The sequence below is a fragment of the Garra rufa genome, chromosome 2 (assembly GCF_049309525.1).
Source record: "Garra rufa chromosome 2, GarRuf1.0, whole genome shotgun sequence".
NCBI classification, from domain to species: Eukaryota; Metazoa; Chordata; class Actinopteri; order Cypriniformes; family Cyprinidae; genus Garra; species Garra rufa.
Window position 1 is genome coordinate 50,778,145 of NC_133362.1, and position 18,841 is coordinate 50,796,985.

An 18,841-nucleotide genomic window follows, 5' to 3' on the forward strand; every position below is an offset into this window, starting at 1 on the left:
TAGAAATGTGTGCAAGATTCAAGTTATGTTGAAAAGACCAGTGCACAGGCTCTACATCAAGACAAGCAGAGTGGCGCAGCGGAAGCGTGCTGGGCCCATAACCCAGAGGTCGATGGATCGAAACCATCCTCTGCTAAGCTTGTGTCACTTTTATATGTGCACAGGTGCTGCAAGACAATTTAGAAATGTGTGCAAGATTCGTTATGTTGAAAAGACCAGTGCATAGACTCTACATCAAGACAAGCAGAGTGGCGCAGCGGGAGAGTGCTGGGCCCATAACCCAGAGGTCGATGGATCGAAACCATCCTCTGCTAAGGTTGTTTCACTTTTATTTGTGCCCAAGTGCTTCAAGACAAGTTAGAAATTTATGCAAGAATCATGTTATGTTAAAAAGACCAGTGCACGAGCTCCACATCAAGTCAAGCAGAGTGGCGCAGCGGAAGCGTGCTGGGCCCATAACCCAGAGGTCGATGGATCGAAATCATCCTCTGCTAAGCTTGTTTCACTTTTATTTGTGCCCAAGTGCTTCAAGACAAGTTAGAAATTTGTGCAAGAATCATGTTATGTTGAAAAGACCAGTGCACGAGCTCCACATCAAGTCAAGCAGAGTGGAGCAGCGGAAGCGTGCTGGGCCCATAACCCAGAGGTCAATGGATCGAAACCATCCTCTGCTGAGCTTGTTTCACTTTTATATGTGCCCAAGTGCTGCAAGACAAGTTAGAAATATGTGCAAGAATCATGTTATGTTGAAAAGACCAGTGCACAAGCTCTACATCAAGTCAAGCAGAGTGGCGCAGCGGAAGCGTGCTGGGCCCATAACCCAGAAGTCGATGGATCGAAACCATCCTCTGCTGAGCTTGTTTCACTTTTATATGTGCCCAAGTGCTGCAAGACAAGTTAGAAATATGTGCAAGAATCATGTTATGTTGAAAAGACCAGTGCACAAGCTCTACGTCAAGTCAAGCAGAGTGGCGCAGCGGAAGCGTGCTGGGCCCATAACCCAGAGGTCGATGGATCGAAACCATCCTCTGCTAAGCTTGTGTCACTTTTATATGTGCCCAGGTGCTGCAAGACAATTTAGAAATGTGTGCAAGATTCGTTATGTTGAAAAGACCAGTGCACAGACTCTACATCAAGACAAGCAGAGTGGCGCAGCGGGAGCGTGCTGGGCCCATAACCCAGAGGTCGATGGATCGAAACCATCCTCTGTTTAGGTTGTGTCACTTTTATATGTGCCCAGGTGCTGCAAGACAATTTAGAAATGTGTGCAAGATTCGTTATGTTGAAAAGACCAGTGCACAGACTCTACATCAAGACAAGCAGAGTGGCGCAGCGGGAGCGTGCTGGGCCCATAACCCAGAGGTCGATGGATCGAAACCATCCTCTGCTAAGGTTGTTTCACTTTTATTTGTGCCCAAGTGCTTCAAGACAAGTTAGAAATTTGTGCAAGAATCATGTTGTGTTGAAAAGACCAGTGCACGAGCTCCACATCAAGACAAGCCGAGTGGCGCAGCGGAAGCGTGCTGGGCCCATAACCCAGAGGTCGATGGATCGAAACCATCCTCTGCTAAGCTTGTGTCACTTTTATATGTGCCCAGGTGCTGCAAGACAATTTAGAAATGTGTGCAAGATTCGTTATGTTGAAAAGACCAGTGCACAGACTCTACATCAAGACAAGCAGAGTGGCGCAGCGGGAGAGTGCTGGGCCCATAACCCAGAGGTCGATGGATCGAAACCATCCTCTGCTAAGCTTGTTTTGCTTTTATTTGTGCCCAAGTGCTTCAAGACAAGTTAGAAATTTGTGCAAGAATCATGTTATGTTGAAAAGACCAGTGCACGAGCTCCACATCAAGTCAAGCAGAGTGGTGCAGCGGAAGCCTGCTGGGCCCGTAACCCAGAGGTCGATGGATCGAAACCATCCTCTGCTAAGCTTGTTTCACTTTTATATGTGCCCAGGTGCTGCAAGACAATTTAGAAATGTGTGCAAGATTCAAGTTATGTTGAAAAGACCAGTGCACGAGCTCCGCATCAAGTCAAGCAGAGTGGTGCAGCGGAAGCTTGCTGGGCCTATAACCCAGAGGTCGATGGATCGAAACCATCCTCTGCTGAGACTTCTGAGCTTGTATATATGACAGAGCCCCCAAAAAAGAGAAATGTTCAGAGCCTGTTCTTGAAAACCTAAAGTCACTTGGTCCTCTCACAATAGTTGTTCATCCAGAAGCTGAATGAGATGGAGAACTAAAAGAAAATGTAAACAACTACATGACAGCCCCAGTGGCCTAATGGATAAGGCACTGGCCTCCTAAGCCAGGGATTGTGGGTTCGAGTCCCATCTGGGGTGACTTTCAGCAAATTGGCGCAGCGAAGGCGTGCTGGGCCCATAACCCAGAAGCTGATGGATCGAAACCATCCTCTGCTGAGCTTGTTTCACTTTTATATGTGCCCAGGTGCTGCAAGACAAGTTAGAAATATGTGCAAGAATCATGTTATGTTGAAAACACCAGTGCACAAGCTCTACATCAAGTCAAGCAGAGTGGCGCAGCGGAAGCGTGCTGGGCCCATAACCCAGAGGTCGATGGATCGAAACCATCCTCTGCTAAGCTTGTGTCACTTTTATATGTGCCCAGGTGCTGCAAGACAAGTTAGAAATGTGTGCAAGATTCAAGTTATGTTGAAAAGACCAGTGCACAGGCTCTACATCAAGACAAACAGAGTGGCGCAGCGGAAGCGTGCTGGGCCCATAACCCAGAGGTCGATGGATCGAAACCATCCTCTGCTAAGCTTGTGTCACTTTTATATGTGCCCAGGTGCTGCAAGACAATTTAGAAATGTGTGCAAGATTCGTTATGTTGAAAAGACCAGTGCATAGACTCTACATCAAGACAAGCAGAGTGGCGCAGCGGGAGAGTGCTGGGCCCATAACCCAGAGGTCGATGGATCGAAACCATCCTCTGCTAAGGTTGTTTCACTTTTATTTGTGCCCAAGTGCTTCAAGACAAGTTAGAAATTTATGCAAGAATCATGTTATGTTGAAAAGACCAGTGCACGAGCTCCACATCAAGTCAAGCAGAGTGGCGCAGCGGAAGCGTGCTGGGCCCATAACCCAGAGGTCGATGGATCGAAATCATCCTCTGCTAAGCTTGTGTCACTTTTATATGTGCCCAGGTGCTGCAAGACAATTTAGAAATGTGTGCAAGATTCGTTATGTTGAAAAGACCAGTGCACGAGCTCCGCATCAAGTCAAGCAGAGTGGTGCAGCGGAAGCTTGCTGGGCCTATAACCCAGAGGTCGATGGATCGAAACCATCCTCTGCTAAGACTTCGGAGCTTGTATATATGACAGAGCCCCCAAAAAAGAGAAATGTTCAGAGCCTGTTCTTGAAAACCAAAAGTCACTTGGTCCTCTCACAATAGTTGTTCATCCAGAAGCTGAATGAGATGGAGAACTAAAAGAAAAAGTAAACAACTACATAACAGCCCCAGTGGCCTAATGGATAAGGCACTGGCCTCCTAAGCCAGGGATTGTGGGTTCGAGTCCCATCTGGGGTGACTTTCAGCAGAGTGGCGCAGCGAAGGCGTGCTGGGCCCATAACCCAGAAGCTGATGGATCGAAACCATCCTCTCCTGAGCTTGTTTCACTTTTATATGTGCCCAGGTGCTGCAAGACAAGTTAGAAATATGTGCAAGAATCATGTTATGTTGAAAACACCAGTGCACAAGCTCTACATCAAGTCAAGCAGAGTGGCGCAGCGGAAGCGTGCTGGGCCCATAACCCAGAGGTCGATGGATCGAAACCATCCTCTGCTAAGCTTGTGTCACTTTTATATGTGCCCAGGTGCTGCAAGACAAGTTAGAAATGTGTGCAAGATTCAAGTTATGTTGAAAAGACCAGTGCACAGGCTCTACATCAAGACAAGCAGAGTGGCGCAGCGGAAGCGTGCTGGGCCCATAACCCAGAGGTCGATGGATCAAAACCATCCTCTGCTAAGCTTGTGTCACTTTTATATGTGCCCAGGTGCTGCAAGACAATTTAGAAATGTGTGCAAGATTCGTTATGTTGAAAAGACCAGTGCACAGACTCTACATCAAGACAGGCAGAGTGGCGCAGCGGGAGAGTGCTGGGCCCATAACCCAGAGGTCGATGGATCGAAACCATCCTCTGCTAAGGTTGTTTTGCTTTTATTTGTGCCCAAGTGCTTCAAGACAAGTTAGAAATTTGTGCAAGAATCATGTTATGTTGAAAAGACCAGTGCACGAGCTCCACATCAAGTCAAGCAGAGTGGTGCAGCGGAAGCCTGCTGGGCCCGTAACCCAGAGGTCGATGGATCGAAACCATCCTCTGCTAAGCTTGTTTCACTTTTATTTGTGCCCAAGTGCTGCAAGACAAGTTAGAAATATGTGCAAGAATCATGTTATGTTGAAAAGACCAGTGCACAAGCTCTACATCAAGTCAAGCAGAGTGGCGCAGCGGAAGCGTGCTGGGCCCATAACCCAGAAGTCGATGGATCGAAACCATCCTCTGCTGAGCTTGTTTCACTTTTATATGTGCCCAAGTGCTGCAAGACAAGTTAGAAATATGTGCAAGAATCATGTTATGTTGAAAAGACCAGTGCACAAGCTCTATGTCAAGTCAAGCAGAGTGGCGCAGCGGAAGCGTGCTGGGCCCATAACCCAGAGGTCGATGGATCGAAACCATCCTCTGCTAAGCTTGTGTCACTTTTATATGTGCCCAGGTGCTGCAAGACAATTTAGAAATGTGTGCAAGATTCGTTATGTTGAAAAGACCAGTGCACAGACTCTACATCAAGACAAGCAGAGTGGCGCAGCGGGAGCGTGCTGGGCCCATAACCCAGAGGTCGATGGATCGAAACCATCCTCTGTTAAGGTTGTGTCACTTTTATATGTGCCCAGGTGCTGCAAGACAATTTAGAAATGTGTGCAAGATTCGTTATGTTGAAAAGACCAGTGCACAGACTCTACATCAAGACAAGCAGAGTGGCGCAGCGGGAGCGTGCTGGGCCCATAACCCAGAGGTCGATGGATCGAAACCATCCTCTGCTAAGGTTGTTTCACTTTTATTTGTGCCCAAGTGCTTCAAGACAAGTTAGAAATTTGTGCAAGAATCATGTTGTGTTGAAAAGACCAGTGCACGAGCTCCACATCAAGACAAGCAGAGTGGCGCAGCGGAAGCGTGCTGGGCCCATAACCCAGAGGTCGATGGATCGAAACCATCCTCTGCTAAGCTTGTGTCACTTTTATATGTGCCCAGGTGCTGCAAGACAATTTAGAAATGTGTGCAAGATTCGTTATGTTGAAAAGACCAGTGCACAGACTCTGCATCAAGACAAGCAGAGTGGCGCAGCGGGAGAGTGCTGGGCCCATAACCCAGAGGTCGATGGATCGAAACCATCCTCTGCTAAGCTTGTTTTGCTTTTATTTGTGCCCAAGTGCTTCAAGACAAGTTAGAAATTTGTGCAAGAATCATGTTATGTTGAAAAGACCAGTGCACGAGCTCCACATCAAGTCAAGCAGAGTGGTGCAGCGGAAGCCTGCTGGGCCCGTAACCCAGAGGTCGATGGATCGAAACCATCCTCTGCTAAGCTTGTTTCACTTTTATATGTGCCCAGGTGCTGCAAGACAATTGAGAAATGTGTGCAAGATTCAAGTTATGTTGAAAAGACCAGTGCACGAGCTCCGCATCAAGTCAAGCAGAGTGGTGCAGCGGAAGCTTGCTGGGCCTATAACCCAGAGGTCGATGGATCGAAACCATCCTCTGCTGAGACTTCTGAGCTTGTATATATGACAGAGCCCCCAAAAAAGAGAAATGTTCAGAGCCTGTTCTTGAAAACCTAAAGTCACTTGGTCCTCTCACAATAGTTGTTCATCCAGAAGCTGAATGAGATGGAGAACTAAAAGAAAATGTAAACAACTACATGACAGCCCCAGTGGCCTAATGGATAAGGCACTGGCCTCCTAAGCCAGGGATTGTGGGTTCGAGTCCCATCTGGGGTGACTTTCAGCAAAGTGGCGCAGCGAAGGCGTGCTGGGCCCGTAACCCAGAGGTCGATGGATCGAAACCATCCTCTGCTAAGCTTGTTTCACTTTTATTTGTGCCCAAGTGCTTCAAGACAAGTTAGAAATTTGTGCAAGAATCATGTTATGTTGAAAAGACCAGTGCACGAGCTCCACATCAAGTCAAGCAGAGTGGAGCAGCGGAAGCGTGCTGGGCCCATAACCCAGAGGTCAATGGATCGAAACCATCCTCTGCTGAGCTTGTTTCACTTTTATATGTGCCCAAGTGCTGCAAGACAAGTTAGAAATATGTGCAAGAATCATGTTATGTTGAAAAGACCAGTGCACAAGCTCTACATCAAGTCAAGCAGAGTGGCGCAGCGGAAGCGTGCTGGGCCCATAACCCAGAAGTCGATGGATCGAAACCATCCTCTGCTGAGCTTGTTTCACTTTTATATGTGCCCAAGTGCTGCAAGACAAGTTAGAAATATGTGCAAGAATCATGTTATGTTGAAAAGACCAGTGCACAAGCTCTACGTCAAGTCAAGCAGAGTGGCGCAGCGGAAGCGTGCTGGGCCCATAACCCAGAGGTCGATGGATCGAAACCATCCTCTGCTAAGCTTGTGTCACTTTTATATGTGCCCAGGTGCTGCAAGACAATTTAGAAATGTGTGCAAGATTCGTTATGTTGAAAAGACCAGTGCACAGACTCTACATCAAGACAAGCAGAGTGGCGCAGCGGGAGCGTGCTGGGCCCATAACCCAGAGGTCGATGGATCGAAACCATCCTCTGTTAAGGTTGTGTCACTTTTATATGTGCCCAGGTGCTGCAAGACAATTTAGAAATGTGTGCAAGATTCGTTATGTTGAAAAGACCAGTGCACAGACTCTACATCAAGACAAGCAGAGTGGCGCAGCGGGAGCGTGCTGGGCCCATAACCCAGAGGTCGATGGATCGAAACCATCCTCTGCTAAGGTTGTTTCACTTTTATTTGTGCCCAAGTGCTTCAAGACAAGTTAGAAATTTGTGCAAGAATCATGTTGTGTTGAAAAGACCAGTGCACGAGCTCCACATCAAGACAAGCAGAGTGGCGCAGCGGAAGCGTGCTGGGCCCATAACCCAGAGGTCGATGGATCGAAACCATCCTCTGCTAAGCTTGTGTCACTTTTATATGTGCCCAGGTGCTGCAAGACAATTTAGACATGTGTGCAAGATTCGTTATGTTGAAAAGACCAGTGCACAGACTCTACATCAAGACAAGCAGAGTGGCGCAGCGGGAGAGTGCTGGGCCCATAACCCAGAGGTCGATGGATCGAAACCATCCTCTGCTAAGCTTGTTTTGCTTTTATTTGTGCCCAAGTGCTTCAAGACAAGTTAGAAATTTGTGCAAGAATCATGTTATGTTGAAAAGACCAGTGCACGAGCTCCACATCAAGTCAAGCAGAGTGGTGCAGCGGAAGCCTGCTGGGCCCGTAACCCAGAGGTCGATGGATCGAAACCATCCTCTGCTAAGCTTGTTTCACTTTTATATGTGCCCAGGTGCTGCAAGACAATTTAGAAATGTGTGCAAGATTCGTTATGTTGAAAAGACCAGTGCATAGACTCTACATCAAGACAAGCAGAGTGGCGCAGCGGGAGAGTGCTGGGCCCATAACCCAGAGGTCGATGGATCGAAACCATCCTCTGCTAAGGTTGTTTCACTTTTATTTGTGCCCAAGTGCTTCAAGACAAGTTAGAAATTTATGCAAGAATCATGTTATGTTGAAAAGACCAGTGCACGAGCTCCACATCAAGTCAAGCAGAGTGGAGCAGCGGAAGCGTGCTGGGCCCATAACCCAGAGGTCAATGGATCGAAACCATCCTCTGCTGAGCTTGTTTCACTTTTATATGTGCCCAAGTGCTGCAAGACAAGTTAGAAATATGTGCAAGAATCATGTTATGTTGAAAAGACCAGTGCACAAGCTCTACATCAAGTCAAGCAGAGTGGCGCAGCGGAAGCGTGCTGGGCCCATAACCCAGAAGTCGATGGATCGAAACCATCCTCTGCTGAGCTTGTTTCACTTTTATATGTGCCCAAGTGCTGCAAGACAAGTTAGAAATATGTGCAAGAATCATGTTATGTTGAAAAGACCAGTGCACAAGCTCTACGTCAAGTCAAGCAGAGTGGCGCAGCGGAAGCGTGCTGGGCCCATAACCCAGAGGTCGATGGATCGAAACCATCCTCTGCTAAGCTTGTGTCACTTTTATATGTGCCCAGGTGCTGCAAGACAATTTAGAAATGTGTGCAAGATTCGTTATGTTGAAAAGACCAGTGCACAGACTCTACATCAAGACAAGCAGAGTGGCGCAGCGGGAGCGTGCTGGGCCCATAACCCAGAGGTCGATGGATCGAAACCATCCTCTGTTAAGGTTGTGTCACTTTTATATGTGCCCAGGTGCTGCAAGACAATTTAGAAATGTGTGCAAGATTCGTTATGTTGAAAAGACCAGTGCACAGACTCTACATCAAGACAAGCAGAGTGGCGCAGCGGGAGCGTGCTGGGCCCATAACCCAGAGGTCGATGGATCGAAACCATCCTCTGCTAAGGTTGTTTCACTTTTATTTGTGCCCAAGTGCTTCAAGACAAGTTAGAAATTTGTGCAAGAATCATGTTGTGTTGAAAAGACCAGTGCACGAGCTCCACATCAAGACAAGCAGAGTGGCGCAGCGGAAGCGTGCTGGGCCCATAACCCAGAGGTCGATGGATCGAAACCATCCTCTGCTAAGCTTGTGTCACTTTTATATGTGCCCAGGTGCTGCAAGACAATTTAGAAATGTGTGCAAGATTCGTTATGTTGAAAAGACCAGTGCACAGACTCTACATCAAGACAAGCAGAGTGGCGCAGCGGGAGAGTGCTGGGCCCATAACCCAGAGGTCGATGGATCGAAACCATCCTCTGCTAAGCTTGTTTTGCTTTTATTTGTGCCCAAGTGCTTCAAGACAAGTTAGAAATTTGTGCAAGAATCATGTTATGTTGAAAAGACCAGTGCACGAGCTCCACATCAAGTCAAGCAGAGTGGTGCAGCGGAAGCCTGCTGGGCCCGTAACCCAGAGGTCGATGGATCGAAACCATCCTCTGCTAAGCTTGTTTCACTTTTATATGTGCCCAGGTGCTGCAAGACAATTTAGAAATGTGTGCAAGATTCGTTATGTTGAAAAGACCAGTGCATAGACTCTACATCAAGACAAGCAGAGTGGAGCAGCGGGAGAGTGCTGGGCCCATAACCCAGAGGTCGATGGATCGAAACCATCCTCTGCTAAGGTTGTTTCACTTTTATTTGTGCCCAAGTGCTTCAAGACAAGTTAGAAATTTATGCAAGAATCATGTTATGTTGAAAAGACCAGTGCACGAGCTCCACATCAAGTCAAGCAGAGTGGCGCAGCGGAAGCGTGCTGGGCCCATAACCCAGAGGTCGATGGATCGAAATCATCCTCTGCTAAGCTTGTGTCACTTTTATATGTGCCCAGGTGCTGCAAGACAATTTAGAAATGTGTGCAAGATTCGTTATGTTGAAAAGACCAGTGCACGAGCTCCGCATCAAGTCAAGCAGAGTGGTGCAGCGGAAGCTTGCTGGGCCTATAACCCAGAGGTCGATGGATCGAAACCATCCTCTGCTAAGACTTCGGAGCTTGTATATATGACAGAGCCCCCAAAAAAGAGAAATGTTCAGAGCCTGTTCTTGAAAACCAAAAGTCACTTGGTCCTCTCACAGTAGTTGTTCATCCAGAAGCTGAATGAGATGGAGAACTAAAAGAAAAAGTAAACAACTACATAACAGCCCCAGTGGCCTAATGGATAAGGCACTGGCCTCCTAAGCCAGGGATTGTGGGTTCGAGTCCCATCTGGGGTGACTTTCAGCAGAGTGGCGCAGCGAAGGCGTGCTGGGCCCATAACCCAGAAGGTGATGGATCGAAACCATCCTCTGCTGAGCTTGTTTCACTTTTATATGTGCCCAGGTGCTGCAAGACAAGTTAGAAATATGTGCAAGAATCATGTTATGTTGAAAAGACCAGTGCACAAGCTCTACATCAAGTCAAGCAGAGTGGCGCAGCGGAAGCGTGCTGGGCCCATAACCCAGAGGTCGATGGATCGAAACCATCCTCTGCTAAGCTTGTGTCACTTTTATATGTGCCCAGGTGCTGCAAGACAAGTTAGAAATGTGTGCAAGATTCAAGTTATGTTGAAAAGACCAGTGCACAGGCTCTACATCAAGACAAGCAGAGTGGCGCAGCGGAAGCGTGCTGGGCCCATAACCCAGAGGTCGATGGATCGAAACCATCCTCTGCTAAGGTTGTTTCACTTTTATTTGTGCCCAAGTGCTTCAAGACAAGTTAGAAATTTGTGCAAGAATCATGTTGTGTTGAAAAGACCAGTGCACGAGCTCCACATCAAGACAAGCAGAGTGGCGCAGCGGAAGCGTGCTGGGCCCATAACCCAGAGGTCGATGGATCGAAACCATCCTCTGCTAAGCTTGTGTCACTTTTATATGTGCCCAGGTGCTGCAAGACAATTTAGAAATGTGTGCAAGATTCGTTATGTTGAAAAGACCAGTGCACAGACTCTACATCAAGACAAGCAGAGTGGCGCAGCGGGAGAGTGCTGGGCCCATAACCCAGAGGTCGATGGATCGAAACCATCCTCTGCTAAGCTTGTTTTGCTTTTATTTGTGCCCAAGTGCTTCAAGACAAGTTAGAAATTTGTGCAAGAATCATGTTATGTTGAAAAGACCAGTGCACGAGCTCCACATCAAGTCAAGCAGAGTGGTGCAGCGGAAGCCTGCTGGGCCCGTAACCCAGAGGTCGATGGATCGAAACCATCCTCTGCTAAGCTTGTTTCACTTTTATATGTGCCCAGGTGCTGCAAGACAATTTAGAAATGTGTGCAAGATTCAAGTTATGTTGAAAAGACCAGTGCACGAGCTCCGCATCAAGTCAAGCAGAGTGGTGCAGCGGAAGCTTGCTGGGCCTATAACCCAGAGGTCGATGGATCGAAACCATCCTCTGCTGAGACTTCTGAGCTTGTATATATGACAGAGCCCCCAAAAAAGAGAAATGTTCAGAGCCTGTTCTTGAAAACCTAAAGTCACTTGGTCCTCTCACAATAGTTGTTCATCCAGAAGCTGAATGAGATGGAGAACTAAAAGAAAATGTAAACAACTACATGACAGCCCCAGTGGCCTAATGGATAAGGCACTGGCCTCCTAAGCCAGGGATTGTGGGTTCGAGTCCCATCTGGGGTGACTTTCAGCAAAGTGGCGCAGCGAAGGCGTGCTGGGCCCATAACCCAGAAGCTGATGGATTGAAACCATCCTCTGCTGAGCTTGTTTCACTTTTATATGTGCCCAGGTGCTGCAAGACAAGTTAGAAATATGTGCAAGAATCATGTTATGTTGAAAACACCAGTGCACAAGCTCTACATCAAGTCAAGCAGAGTGGCGCAGCGGAAGCGTGCTGGGCCCATAACCCAGAGGTCGATGGATCGAAACCATCCTCTGCTAAGCTTGTGTCACTTTTATATGTGCCCAGGTGCTGCAAGACAAGTTAGAAATGTGTGCAAGATTCAAGTTATGTTGAAAAGACCAGTGCACAGGCTCTACATCAAGACAAGCAGAGTGGCGCAGCGGAAGCGTGCTGGGCCCATAACCCAGAGGTCGATGGATCGAAACCATTCTCTGCTAAGCTTGTGTCACTTTTATATGTGCCCAGGTACTGCAAGACAATTTAGAAATGTGTGCAAGATTCGTTATGTTGAAAAGACCAGTGCACAGACTCTACATCAAGACAAGCAGAGTGGCGCAGCGGGAGCGTGCTGGGCCCATAACCCAGAGGTCGATGGATCGAAACCATCCTCTGTTTAGGTTGTGTCACTTTTATATGTGCCCAGGTGCTGCAAGACAATTTAGAAATGTGTGCAAGATTCGTTATGTTGAAAAGACCAGTGCACGAGCTCCGCATCAAGTCAAGCAGAGTGGTGCAGCGGAAGCTTGCTGGGCCTATAACCCAGAGGTCGATGGATCGAAACCATCCACTGCTAAGACTTCGGAGCTTGTATATATGACAGAGCCCCCAAAAAAGAGAAATGTTCAGAGCCTGTTCTTGAAAACCAAAAGTAACTTGGTCCTCTCACAATAGTTGTTCATCCAAAAGCTGAATGAGATGCAGCACTAAAAGAAAAAGTAAACAAGTACATAACAGCCCCAGTGGCCTAATGGATAAGGCACTGGCCTCCTAAGCCAGGGATTGTGGGTTCGAGTCCCATCTGGGGTGACTTTCAGCAGAGTGGCGCAGCGAAGGCGTGCTGGGCCCATAACCCAGAAGCTGATGGATCGAAACCATCCTCTGCTGAGCTTGTTTCACTTTTATATGTGCCCAGGTGCTGCAAGACAAGTTAGAAATATGTGCAAGAATCATGTTATGTTGAAAAGACCAGTGCACAAGCTCTACATCAAGTCAAGCAGAGTGGCGCAGCGGAAGCGTGCTGGGCCCATAACCCAGAGGCTGATGGATCGAAACCATCCTCTGCTAAGCTTGTGTCACTTTTATATGTGCCCAGGTGCTGCAAGACAAGTTAGAAATGTGTGCAAGATTCAAGTTATGTTGAAAAGACCAGTGCACAGGCTCTACATCAAGACAAGCAGAGTGGCGCAGCGGAAGCGTGCTGGGCCCATAACCCAGAGGTCGATGGATCGAAACCATCCTCTGCTAAGCTTGTGTCACTTCTATAGGTGCCCAGGTGCTGCAAGACAAGTTAGAAATGTGTGCAAGATTCAAGTTATGTTGAAAAGACCAGTGCACAGGCTCTACAACAAGACAAGCAGAGTGGCGCAGCGGAAGCGTGCTGGGCCCATAACCCAGAGGTCGATGGATCGAAACCATCCTCTGCTAAGCTTGTGTCACTTTTATATGTGCCCAGGTGCTGCAAGACAATTTAGAAATGTGTGCAAGATTCGTTATGTTGAAAAGACCAGTGCACAGACTCTACATCAAGACAAGCAGAGTGGCGCAGCGGGAGAGTGCTGGGCCCATAACCCAGAGGTCGATGGATCGAAACCATCCTCTGCTAAGGTTGTTTTGCTTTTATTTGTGCCCAAGTGCTTCAAGACAAGTTAGAAATTTGTGCAAGAATCATGTTATGTTGAAAAGACCAGTGCACGAGCTCCACATCAAGTCAAGCAGAGTGGTGCAGCGGAAGCCTGCTGGGCCCGTAACCCAGAGGTCGATGGATCGAAACCATCCTCTGCTAAGCTTGTTTCACTTTTATTTGTGCCCAAGTGCTTCAAGACAAGTTAGAAATTTGTGCAAGAATCATGTTATGTTGAAAAGACCAGTGCACGAGCTCCACATCAAGTCAAGCAGAGTGGAGCAGCGGAAGCGTGCTGGGCCCATAACCCAGAGGTCAATGGATCGAAACCATCCTCTGCTGAGCTTGTTTCACTTTTATATGTGCCCAAGTGCTGCAAGACAAGTTAGAAATATGTGCAAGAATCATGTTATGTTGAAAAGACCAGTGCACAAGCTCTACATCAAGTCAAGCAGAGTGGCGCAGCGGAAGCGTGCTGGGCCCATAACCCAGAAGTCGATGGATCGAAACCATCCTCTGCTGAGCTTGTTTCACTTTTATATGTGCCCAAGTGCTGCAAGACAAGTTAGAAATATGTGCAAGAATCATGTTATGTTGAAAAGACCAGTGCACAAGCTCTACGTCAAGTCAAGCAGAGTGGCGCAGCGGAAGCGTGCTGGGCCCATAACCCAGAGGTCGATGGATCGAAACCATCCTCTGCTAAGCTTGTGTCACTTTTATATGTGCCCAGGTGCTGCAAGACAATTTAGAAATGTGTGCAAGATTCGTTATGTTGAAAAGACCAGTGCACAGACTCTACATCAAGACAAGCAGAGTGGCGCAGCGGGAGCGTGCTGGGCCCATAACCCAGAGGTCGATGGATCGAAACCATCCTCTGTTAAGGTTGTGTCACTTTTATATGTGCCCAGGTGCTGCAAGACAATTTAGAAATGTGTGCAAGATTCGTTATGTTGAAAAGACCAGTGCACAGACTCTACATCAAGACAAGCAGAGTGGCGCAGCGGGAGCGTGCTGGGCCCATAACCCAGAGGTCGATGGATCGAAACCATCCTCTGCTAAGGTTGTTTCACTTTTATTTGTGCCCAAGTGCTTCAAGACAAGTTAGAAATTTGTGCAAGAATCATGTTGTGTTGAAAAGACCAGTGCACGAGCTCCACATCAAGACAAGCAGAGTGGCGCAGCGGAAGCGTGCTGGGCCCATAACCCAGAGGTCGATGGATCGAAACCATCCTCTGCTAAGCTTGTGTCACTTTTATATGTGCCCAGGTGCTGCAAGACAATTTAGAAATGTGTGCAAGATTCGTTATGTTGAAAAGACCAGTGCACAGACTCTACATCAAGACAAGCAGAGTGGCGCAGCGGGAGAGTGCTGGGCCCATAACCCAGAGGTCGATGGATCGAAACCATCCTCTGCTAAGGTTGTTTTGCTTTTATTTGTGCCCAAGTGCTTCAAGACAAGTTAGAAATTTGTGCAAGAATCATGTTATGTTGAAAAGACCAGTGCACGAGCTCCACATCAAGTCAAGCAGAGTGGTGCAGCGGAAGCCTGCTGGGCCCGTAACCCAGAGGTCGATGGATCGAAACCATCCTCTGCTAAGCTTGTTTCACTTTTATATGTGCCCAGGTGCTGCAAGACAATTTAGAAATGTGTGCAAGATTCAAGTTATGTTGAAAAGACCAGTGCACGAGCTCCGCATCAAGTCAAGCAGAGTGGTGCAGCGGAAGCTTGCTGGGCCTATAACCCAGAGGTCGATGGATCGAAACCATCCTCTGCTGAGACTTCTGAGCTTGTATATATGACAGAGCCCCCAAAAAAGAGAAATGTTCAGAGCCTGTTCTTGAAAACCTAAAGTCACTTGGTCCTCTCACAATAGTTGTTCATCCAGAAGCTGAATGAGATGGAGAACTAAAAGAAAAAGTAAACAACTACATGACAGCCCCAGTGGCCTAATGGATAAGGCACTGGCCTCCTAAGCCAGGGATTGTGGGTTCGAGTCCCATCTGGGGTGACTTTCAGCAAAGTGGCGCAGCGAAGGCGTGCTGGGCCCATAACCCAGAAGCTGATGGATCGAAACCATCCTCTGCTGAGCTTGTTTCACTTTTATATGTGCCCAGGTGCTGCAAGACAAGTTAGAAATATGTGCAAGAATCATGTTATGTTGAAAACACCAGTGCACAAGCTCTACATCAAGTCAAGCAGAGTGGCGCAGCGGAAGCGTGCTGGGCCCATAACCCAGAGGTCGATGGATCGAAACCATCCTCTGCTAAGCTTGTGTCACTTTTATATGTGCCCAGGTGCTGCAAGACAAGTTAGAAATGTGTGCAAGATTCAAGTTATGTTGAAAAGACCAGTGCACAGGCTCTACATCAAGACAAGCAGAGTGGCGCAGCGGAAGCGTGCTGGGCCCATAACCCAGAGGTCGATGGATCGAAACCATCCTCTGCTAAGCTTGTGTCACTTTTATATGTGCCCAGGTGCTGCAAGACAATTTAGAAATGTGTGCAAGATTCGTTATGTTGAAAAGACCAGTGCATAGACTCTACATCAAGACAAGCAGAGTGGCGCAGCGGGAGAGTGCTGGGCCCATAACCCAGAGGTCGATGGATCGAAACCATCCTCTGCTAAGGTTGTTTCACTTTTATTTGTGCCCAAGTGCTTCAAGACAAGTTAGAAATTTATGCAAGAATCATGTTATGTTGAAAAGACCAGTGCACGAGCTCCACATCAAGTCAAGCAGAGTGGCGCAGCGGAAGCGTGCTGGGCCCATAACCCAGAGGTCGATGGATTGAAATCATCCTCTGCTAAGCTTGTGTCACTTTTATATGTGCCCAGGTGCTGCAAGACAATTTAGAAATGTGTGCAAGATTCGTTATGTTGAAAAGACCAGTGCACGAGCTCCGCATCAAGTCAAGCAGAGTGGTGCAGCGGAAGCTTGCTGGGCCTATAACCCAGAGGTCGATGGATCGAAACCATCCTCTGCTAAGACTTCGGAGCTTGTATATATGACAGAGCCCCCAAAAAAGAGAAATGTTCAGAGCCTGTTCTTGAAAACCAAAAGTCACTTGGTCCTCTCACAATAGTTGTTCATCCAGAAGCTGAATGAGATGGAGAACTAAAAGAAAAAGTAAACAACTACATAACAGCCCCAGTGGCCTAATGGATAAGGCACTGGCCTCCTAAGCCAGGGATTGTGGGTTCGAGTCCCATCTGGGGTGACTTTCAGCAGAGTGGCGCAGCGAAGGCGTGCTGGGCCCATAACCCAGAAGGTGATGGATCGAAACCATCCTCTGCTGAGCTTGTTTCACTTTTATATGTGCCCAGGTGCTGCAAGACAAGTTAGAAATATGTGCAAGAATCATGTTATGTTGAAAAGACCAGTGCACAAGCTCTACATCAAGTCAAGCAGAGTGGCGCAGCGGAAGCGTGCTGGGCCCATAACCCAGAGGTCGATGGATCGAAACCATCCTCTGCTAAGCTTGTGTCACTTTTATATGTGCCCAGGTGCTGCAAGACAAGTTAGAAATGTGTGCAAGATTCAAGTTATGTTGAAAAGACCAGTGCACAGGCTCTACATCAAGACAAGCAGAGTGGCGCAGCGGAAGCGTGCTGGGCCCATAACCCAGAGGTCGATGGATCGAAACCATCCTCTGCTAAGCTTGTGTCACTTCTATAGGTGCCCAGGTGCTGCAAGACAAGTTAGAAATGTGTGCAAGATTCAAGTTATGTTGAAAAGACCAGTGCACAGGCTCTACATCAAGACAAGCAGAGTGGCGCAGCGGGAGCGTGCTGGGCCCATAACCCAGAGGTCGATGGATCGAAACCATCCTCTGTTAAGGTTGTGTCACTTTTATATGTGCCCAGGTGCTGCAAGACAATTTAGAAATGTGTGCAAGATTCGTTATGTTGAAAAGACCAGTGCACAGACTCTACATCAAGACAAGCAGAGTGGCGCAGCGGGAGCGTGCTGGGCCCATAACCCAGAGGTCGATGGATCGAAACCATCCTCTGCTAAGGTTGTTTCACTTTTATTTGTGCCCAAGTGCTTCAAGACAAGTTAGAAATTTGTGCAAGAATCATGTTGTGTTGAAAAGACCAGTGCACGAGCTCCACATCAAGACAAGCAGAGTGGCGCAGCGGAAGCGTGCTGGGCCCATAACCCAGAGGTCGATGGATCGAAACCATCCTCTGCTAAGCTTGTGTCACTTTTATATGTGCCCAGGTGCTGCAAGACAATTTAGAAATGTGTGCAAGATTCGTTATGTTGAAAAGACCAGTGCACAGACTCTACATCAAGACAAGCAGAGTGGCGCAGCGGGAGAGTGCTGGGCCCATAACCCAGAGGTCGATGGATCGAAACCATCCTCTGCTAAGCTTGTTTTGCTTTTATTTGTGCCCAAGTGCTTCAAGACAAGTTAGAAATATGTGCAAGAATCATGTTATGTTGAAAAGACCAGTGCACAAGCTCTACATCAAGTCAAGCAGAGTGGCGCAGCGGAAGCGTGCTGGGCCCATAACCCAGAGGTCGATGGATCGAAACCATCCTCTGCTAAGCTTGTGTCACTTTTATATGTGCCCAGGTGCTGCAAGACAAGTTAGAAATGTGTGCAAGATTCAAGTTATGTTGAAAAGACCAGTGCACAGGCTCTACATCAAGACAAGCAGAGTGGCGCAGCGGAAGCGTGCTGGGCCCATAACCCAGAGGTCGATGGATCGAAACCATCCTCTGCTAAGCTTGTGTCACTTCTATAGGTGCCCAGGTGCTGCAAGACAAGTTAGAAATGTGTGCAAGATTCAAGTTATGTTGAAAAGACCAGTGCACAGGCTCTACATCAAGACAAGCAGAGTGGCGCAGCGGAAGCGTGCTGGGCCCATAACCCAGAGGTCGATGGATCGAAACCATCCTCTGCTAAGCTTGTGTCACTTTTATATGTGCCCAGGTGCTGCAAGACAATTTAGAAATGTGTGCAAGATTCGTTATGTTGAAAAGACCAGTGCACAGACTCTACATCAAGACAAGCAGAGTGGCGCAGCGGGAGCGTGCTGGGCCCATAACCCAGAGGTCGATGGATCGAAACCATCCTCTGTTAAGGTTGTGTCACTTTTATATGTGCCCAGGTGCTGCAAGACAATTTAGAAATGTGTGCAAGATTCGTTATGTTGAAAAGACCAGTGCACAGACTCTACATCAAGACAAGCAGAGTGGCGCAGCGGGAGCGTGCTGGGCCCATAACCCAGAGGTCGATGGATCGAAACCATCCTCTGCTAAGGTTGTTTCACTTTTATTTGTGCCCAAGTGCTTCAAGACAAGTTAGAAATTTGTGCAAGAATCATGTTGTGTTGAAAAGACCAGTGCACGAGCTCCACATCAAGACAAGCAGAGTGGCGCAGCGGAAGCGTGCTGGGCCCATAAACCAGAGGTCGATGGATCGAAACCATCCTCTGCTAAGCTTGTGTCACTTTTATATGTGCCCAGGTGCTGCAAGACAATTTAGAAATGTGTGCAAGATTCGTTATGTTGAAAAGACCAGTGCACAGACTCTACATCAAGACAAGCAGAGTGGCGCAGCGGGAGAGTGCTGGGCCCATAACCCAGAGGTCGATGGATCGAAACCATCCTCTGCTAAGGTTGTTTTGCTTTTATTTGTGCCCAAGTGCTTCAAGACAAGTTAGAAATTTGTGCAAGAATCATGTTATGTTGAAAAGACC

General features: G+C 47.8%; 34 non-coding genes across 34 annotated transcripts; all 34 read left to right on the forward strand.

The window, feature by feature from the left end:
- The first annotated feature begins 64 nt into the window (after positions 1 to 64).
- Positions 65 to 136, forward strand: trnam-cau (transfer RNA methionine (anticodon CAU)). The gene has a single exon. It is a non-coding gene; the product is annotated as a tRNA-Met (tRNA).
- An 826-nt stretch (positions 137 to 962) lies between these two features.
- trnam-cau (transfer RNA methionine (anticodon CAU)) lies at positions 963 to 1,034 on the forward strand. Its single transcript has one exon. It is a non-coding gene; the product is annotated as a tRNA-Met (tRNA).
- Positions 1,035 to 2,268: 1,234 nt separating this feature from the next.
- Positions 2,269 to 2,341, forward strand: trnar-ccu (transfer RNA arginine (anticodon CCU)). The gene has a single exon. It is a non-coding gene; the product is annotated as a tRNA-Arg (tRNA).
- Positions 2,342 to 2,527: 186 nt separating this feature from the next.
- Positions 2,528 to 2,599, forward strand: trnam-cau (transfer RNA methionine (anticodon CAU)). The gene has a single exon. It is a non-coding gene; the product is annotated as a tRNA-Met (tRNA).
- Positions 2,600 to 3,475: 876 nt separating this feature from the next.
- Positions 3,476 to 3,548, forward strand: trnar-ccu (transfer RNA arginine (anticodon CCU)). Its single transcript has one exon. It is a non-coding gene; the product is annotated as a tRNA-Arg (tRNA).
- A 186-nt stretch (positions 3,549 to 3,734) lies between these two features.
- trnam-cau (transfer RNA methionine (anticodon CAU)) lies at positions 3,735 to 3,806 on the forward strand. The gene has a single exon. It is a non-coding gene; the product is annotated as a tRNA-Met (tRNA).
- Positions 3,807 to 4,632: 826 nt separating this feature from the next.
- trnam-cau (transfer RNA methionine (anticodon CAU)) lies at positions 4,633 to 4,704 on the forward strand. Its single transcript has one exon. It is a non-coding gene; the product is annotated as a tRNA-Met (tRNA).
- A 464-nt stretch (positions 4,705 to 5,168) lies between these two features.
- Positions 5,169 to 5,240, forward strand: trnam-cau (transfer RNA methionine (anticodon CAU)). The gene has a single exon. It is a non-coding gene; the product is annotated as a tRNA-Met (tRNA).
- A 698-nt stretch (positions 5,241 to 5,938) lies between these two features.
- On the forward strand, positions 5,939 to 6,011 carry trnar-ccu (transfer RNA arginine (anticodon CCU)). Its single transcript has one exon. It is a non-coding gene; the product is annotated as a tRNA-Arg (tRNA).
- A 546-nt stretch (positions 6,012 to 6,557) lies between these two features.
- Positions 6,558 to 6,629, forward strand: trnam-cau (transfer RNA methionine (anticodon CAU)). Its single transcript has one exon. It is a non-coding gene; the product is annotated as a tRNA-Met (tRNA).
- Positions 6,630 to 7,093: 464 nt separating this feature from the next.
- Positions 7,094 to 7,165, forward strand: trnam-cau (transfer RNA methionine (anticodon CAU)). Its single transcript has one exon. It is a non-coding gene; the product is annotated as a tRNA-Met (tRNA).
- A 1,004-nt stretch (positions 7,166 to 8,169) lies between these two features.
- Positions 8,170 to 8,241, forward strand: trnam-cau (transfer RNA methionine (anticodon CAU)). Its single transcript has one exon. It is a non-coding gene; the product is annotated as a tRNA-Met (tRNA).
- A 464-nt stretch (positions 8,242 to 8,705) lies between these two features.
- trnam-cau (transfer RNA methionine (anticodon CAU)) lies at positions 8,706 to 8,777 on the forward strand. Its single transcript has one exon. It is a non-coding gene; the product is annotated as a tRNA-Met (tRNA).
- Positions 8,778 to 9,831: 1,054 nt separating this feature from the next.
- trnar-ccu (transfer RNA arginine (anticodon CCU)) lies at positions 9,832 to 9,904 on the forward strand. The gene has a single exon. It is a non-coding gene; the product is annotated as a tRNA-Arg (tRNA).
- A 186-nt stretch (positions 9,905 to 10,090) lies between these two features.
- trnam-cau (transfer RNA methionine (anticodon CAU)) lies at positions 10,091 to 10,162 on the forward strand. Its single transcript has one exon. It is a non-coding gene; the product is annotated as a tRNA-Met (tRNA).
- A 108-nt stretch (positions 10,163 to 10,270) lies between these two features.
- trnam-cau (transfer RNA methionine (anticodon CAU)) lies at positions 10,271 to 10,342 on the forward strand. The gene has a single exon. It is a non-coding gene; the product is annotated as a tRNA-Met (tRNA).
- Positions 10,343 to 10,450: 108 nt separating this feature from the next.
- Positions 10,451 to 10,522, forward strand: trnam-cau (transfer RNA methionine (anticodon CAU)). Its single transcript has one exon. It is a non-coding gene; the product is annotated as a tRNA-Met (tRNA).
- Positions 10,523 to 11,220: 698 nt separating this feature from the next.
- Positions 11,221 to 11,293, forward strand: trnar-ccu (transfer RNA arginine (anticodon CCU)). Its single transcript has one exon. It is a non-coding gene; the product is annotated as a tRNA-Arg (tRNA).
- Positions 11,294 to 11,479: 186 nt separating this feature from the next.
- trnam-cau (transfer RNA methionine (anticodon CAU)) lies at positions 11,480 to 11,551 on the forward strand. Its single transcript has one exon. It is a non-coding gene; the product is annotated as a tRNA-Met (tRNA).
- Positions 11,552 to 12,247: 696 nt separating this feature from the next.
- On the forward strand, positions 12,248 to 12,320 carry trnar-ccu (transfer RNA arginine (anticodon CCU)). The gene has a single exon. It is a non-coding gene; the product is annotated as a tRNA-Arg (tRNA).
- A 366-nt stretch (positions 12,321 to 12,686) lies between these two features.
- Positions 12,687 to 12,758, forward strand: trnam-cau (transfer RNA methionine (anticodon CAU)). The gene has a single exon. It is a non-coding gene; the product is annotated as a tRNA-Met (tRNA).
- A 108-nt stretch (positions 12,759 to 12,866) lies between these two features.
- trnam-cau (transfer RNA methionine (anticodon CAU)) lies at positions 12,867 to 12,938 on the forward strand. Its single transcript has one exon. It is a non-coding gene; the product is annotated as a tRNA-Met (tRNA).
- An 826-nt stretch (positions 12,939 to 13,764) lies between these two features.
- Positions 13,765 to 13,836, forward strand: trnam-cau (transfer RNA methionine (anticodon CAU)). The gene has a single exon. It is a non-coding gene; the product is annotated as a tRNA-Met (tRNA).
- A 464-nt stretch (positions 13,837 to 14,300) lies between these two features.
- trnam-cau (transfer RNA methionine (anticodon CAU)) lies at positions 14,301 to 14,372 on the forward strand. The gene has a single exon. It is a non-coding gene; the product is annotated as a tRNA-Met (tRNA).
- A 698-nt stretch (positions 14,373 to 15,070) lies between these two features.
- trnar-ccu (transfer RNA arginine (anticodon CCU)) lies at positions 15,071 to 15,143 on the forward strand. Its single transcript has one exon. It is a non-coding gene; the product is annotated as a tRNA-Arg (tRNA).
- A 186-nt stretch (positions 15,144 to 15,329) lies between these two features.
- trnam-cau (transfer RNA methionine (anticodon CAU)) lies at positions 15,330 to 15,401 on the forward strand. Its single transcript has one exon. It is a non-coding gene; the product is annotated as a tRNA-Met (tRNA).
- A 108-nt stretch (positions 15,402 to 15,509) lies between these two features.
- Positions 15,510 to 15,581, forward strand: trnam-cau (transfer RNA methionine (anticodon CAU)). Its single transcript has one exon. It is a non-coding gene; the product is annotated as a tRNA-Met (tRNA).
- A 696-nt stretch (positions 15,582 to 16,277) lies between these two features.
- Positions 16,278 to 16,350, forward strand: trnar-ccu (transfer RNA arginine (anticodon CCU)). The gene has a single exon. It is a non-coding gene; the product is annotated as a tRNA-Arg (tRNA).
- A 186-nt stretch (positions 16,351 to 16,536) lies between these two features.
- On the forward strand, positions 16,537 to 16,608 carry trnam-cau (transfer RNA methionine (anticodon CAU)). Its single transcript has one exon. It is a non-coding gene; the product is annotated as a tRNA-Met (tRNA).
- Positions 16,609 to 16,716: 108 nt separating this feature from the next.
- trnam-cau (transfer RNA methionine (anticodon CAU)) lies at positions 16,717 to 16,788 on the forward strand. Its single transcript has one exon. It is a non-coding gene; the product is annotated as a tRNA-Met (tRNA).
- Positions 16,789 to 17,254: 466 nt separating this feature from the next.
- On the forward strand, positions 17,255 to 17,326 carry trnam-cau (transfer RNA methionine (anticodon CAU)). The gene has a single exon. It is a non-coding gene; the product is annotated as a tRNA-Met (tRNA).
- Positions 17,327 to 17,612: 286 nt separating this feature from the next.
- trnam-cau (transfer RNA methionine (anticodon CAU)) lies at positions 17,613 to 17,684 on the forward strand. Its single transcript has one exon. It is a non-coding gene; the product is annotated as a tRNA-Met (tRNA).
- Positions 17,685 to 17,792: 108 nt separating this feature from the next.
- On the forward strand, positions 17,793 to 17,864 carry trnam-cau (transfer RNA methionine (anticodon CAU)). Its single transcript has one exon. It is a non-coding gene; the product is annotated as a tRNA-Met (tRNA).
- Positions 17,865 to 17,972: 108 nt separating this feature from the next.
- On the forward strand, positions 17,973 to 18,044 carry trnam-cau (transfer RNA methionine (anticodon CAU)). The gene has a single exon. It is a non-coding gene; the product is annotated as a tRNA-Met (tRNA).
- The last annotated feature ends 797 nt before the right edge of the window (positions 18,045 to 18,841 follow it).